The sequence below is a fragment of the Lytechinus variegatus genome, chromosome 13, assembly GCF_018143015.1.
Source record: "Lytechinus variegatus isolate NC3 chromosome 13, Lvar_3.0, whole genome shotgun sequence".
Taxonomy (NCBI): Eukaryota; Metazoa; Echinodermata; class Echinoidea; order Temnopleuroida; family Toxopneustidae; genus Lytechinus; species Lytechinus variegatus.
The window spans coordinates 21,575,313-21,584,136 of NC_054752.1; positions in this window are offsets into that span (position 1 = coordinate 21,575,313).

Consider the following 8,824-nt stretch of genomic DNA (forward strand, 5'->3'; position numbering starts at 1 on the left):
TTGCTCTTTCAAAGTAGGGACGGTGAGTTTGGTATATGTGGCTCCCATTCATTTCGGTACCTTCATAAACATCTGTGTGGCATTTTTTTAGTAGGAATCTTGCTCTTTCAAAGTAGGGACGGTGAGTTTGGTATATGTGGCTCCCATTCATTTCAGTACCTTCATAAACATCTGTGTGACATTTTTTTTAGTAGGAATCTTGCTCTTTCAAAGTAGGGACGGTGAGTTTGGTATATGTGGCTCCCATTCATTTCGGTACCTTCATAAACATCTGTGTGACATTTTTTTAGTAGGAATCTTGCTCGTTCAAAGTAGGGACGGTGAGTTTGGTATATGTGGCCCCCATTCATTTCGGTACCTTCATAAACATCTGTGTGGCATTTTTTTTAGTAGGAATCTTGCTCTTTCAAAGTAGGGACGGTGAGTTTGGTATATGTGGCCCCCATTCATTTCGGTACCTTCATAAACATCTGTGTGGCATTTTTTTTAGTAGGAATCTTGCTCTTTCAAAGTAGGGACGGTGAGTTTGGTATATGTGGCTCCCATTCATTTCAGTACCTTCATAAACATCTGTGTGACATTTTTTTTAGTAGGAATCTTGCTCTTTCAAAGTAGGGACGGTGAGTTTGGTATATGTGGCTCCCATTCATTTCGGTACCTTCATAAACATCTGTGTGACATTTTTTTAGTAGGAATCTTGCTCGTTCAAAGTAGGGACGGTGAGTTTGGTATATGTGGCTCCCATTCATTTTGGTACCTTCATAAACATCTGTGTGGCATTTTTTTTTAGTAGGAATCTTGCTCTTTCAAAGTAGGGACGGAGAGTTTGGTATATGTGGCTCCCATTCATTTCGGTACCTTCATAAACATCTGTGTGGCATTTTTTTTTAGTAGGAATCTTGCTCTTTCAAAGTAGGGACGGTGAGTTTGGTATATGTGGCCCCCATTCATTTCGGTACCTTCATAAACATCTGTGTGGCATTTTTTTTAGTAGGAATCTTGCTCTTTCAAAGTAGGGACGGTGAGTTTGGTATATGTGGCCCCCATTCATTTCGGTACCTTCATAAACATCTGTGTGGCATTTTTTTTTAGTAGGAATCTTGCTCTTTCAAAGTAGGGACGGTGAGTTTGGTATATGTGGCTCCCATTCATTTCGGTACCTTCATAAACATCTGTGTGGCATTTTTTTTAGTAGGAATCTTGCTCTTTCAAAATAGGGACGGTGAGTTTCCATTTTAAAAAAATGCGTTTTAGGTATCTGAAAACATGTAATTTCATTCCAAACCCGATCTAAAATGGAAATTATGTTCTGTCATAGAAATGTACACAGCAAAAAGGTGAATTCTGTTTCATAAAGAAAAATTCAATTAATTAATTTTTTACATGACTTGAAATGTACAGAACCAAAATGGATTACTTTTTTGATTTACGTACCGGTTAATGCAAATCCACTGTCCCTAAAGATGCTGCTCCAACATTTGTTATGGTGCTTTAACTCGGATATTCAAGCATTTTAAACAGAAACACATGTAACAGGGATATTGAGTATTGTGTAGTTTTGTTTTGTAATTGTTAATATTTTTTGTACGATGGGTGGTAATTGGGACACTTATTATGGGTATGAGGTTTAACTCTAATTGCACATGCCAGAACAATCTAGAATATTGTTAATATTGTTTATACACCATTATTGAATAACCAAGAATTAATACATTAGTTTAATATATTTTATCCACAGAGTATTTGAGATTATAGTTAAAGGCTGAATTGTGGTTTATTTTTAAGTATGACTTTAAGTTGTGCTTTAAGTCCCAAGTTACATGTTCAAAATGCTGGCATTATTGTAGGCTGAACTGTAGATTGTTTCACAAATAGTTAAGTATGACTTTAACTTATGCCGATGCGCTCATGGTATTCAACCCATAATTCCATTAATTACTACGCATCTCCCGGCATCTCCTAGATATATATAATCTGACCAATGCGGTCCTACATACATGTACCACACGCGAACTGTGACTTTTTTAATACAACTTTGGATACATTGTATGCTTGGTTTTGTAGATAGCCTGCTTGATTGCAAGTAATGATCTATGTATCATATGTAAAAGCAGCCTATTATTTAACCGATAGGATTTGTGTATGGATGCCTGGTAAAGCCCCATTCACAACTGGTGGTGCTAATACTGCTTCCAACTGTTGTGATTATGTGCAACATATATCATGACCAAACAATCGCAAGAGCGATTGTGAAAGCCCTTTACATTATACATGTAAGAAGCATATTTACTTCCCATGTATAGTCTATATCTGTTTTTAGATACATGCATTGCAGTAGCTAAATGAAATAATCGTTTTCACCATAGACATAGGCTGAACCTACAGATATGATGTAGCAAAAGATTTTTGTATCGCAAGAGCAATTGTGAAAGCCCCCTTACATTACAAGAAATATATTTATTTTCCATGTATAGTCTATATCTATTTTTAGATACATGCATTGCAGTAGATAAATGAAATAATCGTTTTCACCATAGACATAGGCTGAACGTACAAATACGACGTAGCGATAGGTTTTTGTATAGATCTCTTCTATTTGTGAGATCCGGGTGTAAGATAGCCTGCTGAAACAGACTGAAACAGATTCTATTCAATATTCATGTATTCAGATGCAATAGAAATGAACAGTGTTATCCGTTCCATTTTAGTATGTCTACCACTGTGAACCATATTTATTACGGGAGGGATTCCTGCTGTAAAATTTAGATATTTCAAACTAGACTACATAAATTGATGCTGTACCTCTGTATATATAGGTCTATATTTTGTAAATGCTGTCATGGTTAGTATTTATTGCACTTTTCTAAAACTGCCCATTCTATTAGAGGAAAGTCTATCACATTTTGATATAAATATTCCATGTTCTTGTTTAGATATTTTTTCCCCTTCTGAATTGTTCTACACAACTCTGTATGGGAATAAAGTTTCTTTCTTGTCCGAGTTTGAGGATTTTTTAACCAAAGTGAAACTTTCTGTATAATGCCCTAAATAGCTCATTGTGCCTTACACATTTCTTGCATTGTTGTTCACATACATGTAACTGATGTGTCACTTGATAGTACATGTATGTGTGTATATTTAGAATGATATAAAAAAAACAACTTAAATGTATGTGTACAATATATAAATTCATTTGAGTTGAAATGGGGGAACTAAATTCAATATTTTGGACAACAAATAAAGAAGTTTGAAGAAGGTCACAATTAAAGCAAATAGTATCCAAATACAGTACATAGAAAAGCTTCATTTGTATTGAATTGGTCAACAAAATGCAATCAGAATTTCCATAAATATCTGAATCTTTATTTTTTTAAATCTATGAAATAGTGAATCTAATGAAATTTCAATATTGTAATTTCACTTTGAAAAGAAATCCTGAAAGGCTACATTAGAAGTTAGGGTAGCTAATACTTGGTGCAAAAGAAATGATTTGTCAGTGTTCAAACACTAAACAGATTATCTCTAGTTTTGTTGATTAATTCATGAGAGAATATTCATCAAGTTCGGGGTTTCTAATTCAATCTGGTGAAATGTACATCCCATTTTTATAGTTGTAGAAATTTTTCAGCAAATACATGTATGTGTGATAGATTTTGTATTTACTGCAAAATGTTGTTTTAGCTGTGTCAGTATATACATGTATGTTAGTATGAAGTTTAGCTATGTACCCAGAGTTATATAAATCTGCACTTCTGCAAGAAAATGATATATTTTTATACTGAGGTCAATATTTATCTAAACCAAACTCATGGTATTGTTCTTTTTAAGAGTAGAAGTAGTATTGTTACTTTATATATATATATTTATTCCTACATATGCAGTATGCTCTGTATGTTAAAGGGGAATGAAACCTTTGGAACAAATAGGCTTGTGTGGAAACAGAAAAATCAAAGAATAAGAATAAAGAAAGTTTGAGAAAAATCGGACAAATAATGAGAAAGTTATGAGCATTTGAATATTGCAATCACTAATGCTATGGAGATCCTTCCATTGGCAGTGCAACAAGGATGTGTGGTGTCACTGATGAACAACTTTCCCTTTGGTGGACTATAAAATACCCTCAAAATGTCTCTTTGCTTTTTCTTATGATGATACAAACTCTTTATCCATGATGTATTCTTAAAAAATATGTATTACATGCCCTCATGTAGAAAGAACATTATGATCTATGGATAGATGTGATAAAAGAGGCAATTCAAGTGAAATATATACTAAAGTAATGGGAGAGTTGTTCACAAGTGACATCACACATCTTTGTCGCATTGCCAATTTGCTATCTCCATAGCATTAGTGATCGCAATATTCAAATGCTCATAACTTTCTCATTATTTGTCCGCTTTTTCTCAAACTTTTTTTGTTATTATTCTTTTATTTTTCTGTTTTCACACAAGCTATCTTGTTCCAATGGTTTCATTCTCCTTTAACTGTATTCAAGAAGAACCCATGAGATCGAAACCTTAAAACAAAAGAAAATTCTGAGACAATAGTGTGTCAGCGGGTTTGTTTTTATCATAGAAACACATTGGCCCGAATTCACAAAGGTGGTTTCGAAAACCCACGATTGAGTCCATGGATTGTGCAGATTTTCTGTATAAATTACGTTCATTTACTGCGTATATTAAAAAAATGTCCAGTGCTGGTGTGCTCTTCTGTTACAGTGCGCCAAATCGACGCCTGTTGCCATGGTTATCCACGCTATTTTATTCATGAGTCCACTCTTCAAACAGTAGACTCATGAATAAAATAACGTATCTTACTAAGGTAACAGGCGTCAATTTGGCGCACTGTGACAAAAGCACGCATTAGCATTGGAAAGTGCACCCGATACGCGCTAAGTTAATAATTTATACAGGAAATCTGCCTAAACCATGGATTCAACTGTGGGTTTTCAAAATCACCTTTGTGAATTCGGGCCATTAAGGTTTGATGAAAACCCATCAAAGAATAATGGAGTGTTTGGATTTTCTACACGTAGGTTTCAATTTTTATGATGTCGCAAAAGGAGCAGCTCCCTCATATGTCATGTGATATAGATTCCATAAAAGACACAATTTTTCTCAGAATATTGGTAAACAATTTCACTGATGTATTCAATAAGTCAGTAAGGGCCATTTCACACGTGAATCTTTGAATCATCATGGTAACTATGATTGCAATTCGTCTTTAGAATCATTGGACCTTTCACACCAAAAATTTGTACCGTAATTTTATTAGAATTCACTTCCAGAGTACAACTGTAGAATTTGAATTTCATGATTGTGATTATCGTTTGTGATTCTAGTTTGGTTTCACACGTGATGAAAATTCGTCATTACCCTTGGAATTATCATTCAAGCTAGGATTTTTAACCGTGTGAAAAGGCGGAAAGTCTATTCTGGGTAAACGGGAATATGCTGCCGGGAAGGGTGGCTTTTTCACGAAAGGTCCTCGGACATAGACCTCTTTTCATTAAAAAGATCCCTAGACATGTGTCCCATTTATCACCCCCTCCCAATCCCGTTTCCACCTCATTTTTTTGTCAGAGATTTCTGGATTTGCTCCCAAATACTCCAGCTTACATTGACAATTCCCAATGCAGGGCGGGGTCAAGTACGCCTCATGAATATTCACATCCACACAAAACATGTAGTATATTGCGTAATTTTCATCCCACGACCAGCTCATCTGGTATGGTGCCGTCAGTTAATTGGTGATGCTTAGGGCTGATTGCACCAAGTCTCAAAATGCTAACTATTATTGCTCAACATTAATGTATTCATAGAATTTTCATTGTTTTTCCCCTTAATACATGTATTAAGTCATTCTTTATATGCAGGAATAATGGTTACATATTTGTAAATAGAACTTTAAATTGTAATTTAGATGGATTTATATTTCTTTTATTTTTTTTCATTGAATATATGGCATTTGTTTTGAGAAAAGGGAATACTGTGTGTGTATTGTAAATGTAGATGTAGAATGTATAGTACGGAATTCATGTATGTGTATGGAAAATTGATAACTAAATTTTTATAGCACTTTCACTGATGTCTATCTGTATATTTTGGCTGGAAAGAGATTTATTAATTCCTCGAATTTGCACCGATATTTATGATATTAAAATGTGAATTCACATGTTGTAGTGGTTTATTTGAATAAAGAGATTGCTATTTTCAGGCAGAGACATTCGTATGCTGTTTTTTGTTTATTTTTTGGGGGCTCCGAAACTTAAAACGAAACTGATGTTCCGGTTCACCAATTTTCAACAAAGACCTCCCAGCTGTTCTTTGTCATTTGACAGACATTTTTTTGGATCAGTTGTGCATTGCTAGAGCAAGAACTCCCTATCCACTGACGACCATTCCAAACTTGCTTGACATAACATAGTACACCACGTAATAAATACTCAGAAGATTAAATGTACATAATTAATTTGTATATTTACACAATCAATCCATCTTCTTGAAAAAAAAAAAAATCTGAAGTTGATATAAATACAGTCATCCTTCATGAAATGTAAATTACATATCAAATGAACTTCACCATACATAGAATGGTACCACCTAACATTCTTTAATCCACTTTCACATTCCAGTGCCACTCTGGACCAGCCAATCCACAACCACTTGAGCTTCAAAAAGCACATCCTTAGCTTTAAAATGATATACAACTTACGAGAAGTGATAAACAATAACCAACATAAGTACTAGATTTGAGTGTAGAAGAAATTCAATCAGAGCGTCAAATAACGAGAAAACAAGGTTTGAAGGTCAGGGTTCACTCAATCATGAGTTCTGCAATCTCGGTGAAATTTCCAAGTTCACAAAAATGGTGTGAAATGAACCCTAAAAGGCAGCGGATCAACAGGCTCGGACAAAGAAAGTGGAGGGGCACTTTTTTGTCTGCCAAACAATAGGTGCCCCTCCACTTTCATTGTATAAGCCCGACGTCCCGCTGCCTCTGACCCTTATATCTTCTTTTATTTTACTTTCCTACTTCAAATTTTTACAGTATGAAGAATTACTATATGTTTACTTTTGAAGATCAGATTACGAAGCAACTGAAATTTAAGTGCAACTCTTCACTCTTAAATCTTTAGCAACCAACCCTCCTGGGAGTGTCTTTTTCACCCTTCTTGGCAGATCAAGGTCAGGGTCCTGTTTTATGAAGACTTTTTTATCTCAACAAATGCAGGTTCTGTAAGAAGCTTACTATCGGCCAATCAAATCACATGATTTCAGCAGCTTTCAACAATGACTGCAAATTTGTTAAATACTGTGTTAAGTTTCATGAAATGGGCCCCTCGGTGTTCCATAAAGTGGTTTGTAAGTTACGAGCGACATTACGAACGACTGGTGATCCTTTCTTGCAGTAGATATAAACCAGATTTGCATCATTGCTGGTTTGGTTTCTCAAGAAAGGGTAACCAGTTGGTCATGAAGTCGCTCGTAAGTTATGAACAGTTTTATGAAACACCCAAATGGTCTTAAAAAAGAATCGACTATAAATGGATCCCTACTGTGGAAAGCCAGTAACAACATAATTTGTCATCTGGAAACCTTGTTCTCTGATTGGTCAAATCAAATTAAAACTTTAGTGAACATCATAAGAGCAATGCTTTTTCCTCACATTACAGGTTTTCTTCTACATTATAATCGAATCAATTTTGAATGAACAAGGGTACTAATAAGACAAGCCTGAACTCATATGAATGTAGTAAAAAAAGGTTATAAAAAACCACTATAAATTAAATTTGATTTTTAAAAATGAGGTAAAAAATTATGAATTGAGAATAAAAATGATCACCTGGGGGCATGTTCCATAAAACTGTTCGTAAAGATATGCATGACTTTGACAAAGATGTAAGAAATTCAGTCCAACTCTCATCAAAGAACACTTGAGACTATAAGGTTTTTAGAACAAGAACATGTTGCAATTGTAGATAAATTCATGTGCAACAGTTTTATGCAAAAGCCCCCATTACTGACATTAAAAAATCTGAATTTGATTCTAATAATCCTCTTCTTAAGGAATCGTCCAGACGTGAATAGACCTTATGCACATGACATCATAATATCAAAGCGCCCTCCCTCCGAGGACATAGGAACACGCATTAAACAGAGGTGTCAGAGAAGCGCCATCTGCAGATCACCAACGCATGCAAGGCATAGGCACTGACCTCTAAAAGATGTTGTCATGATGACACCAATGCATATGGTAAGTTACTAATAAAGCTATTTTGTATCAAAATTGTGCAATAAATAGACTTTCTTGGACAAAACAGCTCAAACAAAGAAAATAATGACAAACAATAGTACCATTCACCAAGCAAACACAAAGAAATAAAAATCTGACAAATTTGGGGGAGTTCCCAACTGGCTTGGATCTGCTATAGACCAGGCCCCTGTTACATAAAGAGTTACAACTGTTGTAAGTTTGCCATTATGGCAAATACCATGGTAACCTTGATTTTGATTGGCTGCTGAGCCCTGTTGACAGTTGTAACTCTTTATGAAACGGACCCCAGAAATAATTAGAAGTCGACCAACACAATTTTTGAAATCTAAAATTGACATAAGCAAAAAATTGGTAAGATATCCTCTGTCCTTGAGCACATCCCACATTAGTTGCAATCATACAGTTCTTGGTGCCAATAGACCACTGCAGCCAGTCCCAATGCCCATTTTCTTCAAAATAATTTGAGCAATAATCAATCGATTTTTGTCCAAAGTTACTCCCAAATATCTAATCAATCAATAACGTAAGTCATTACCAGGCATTGTCT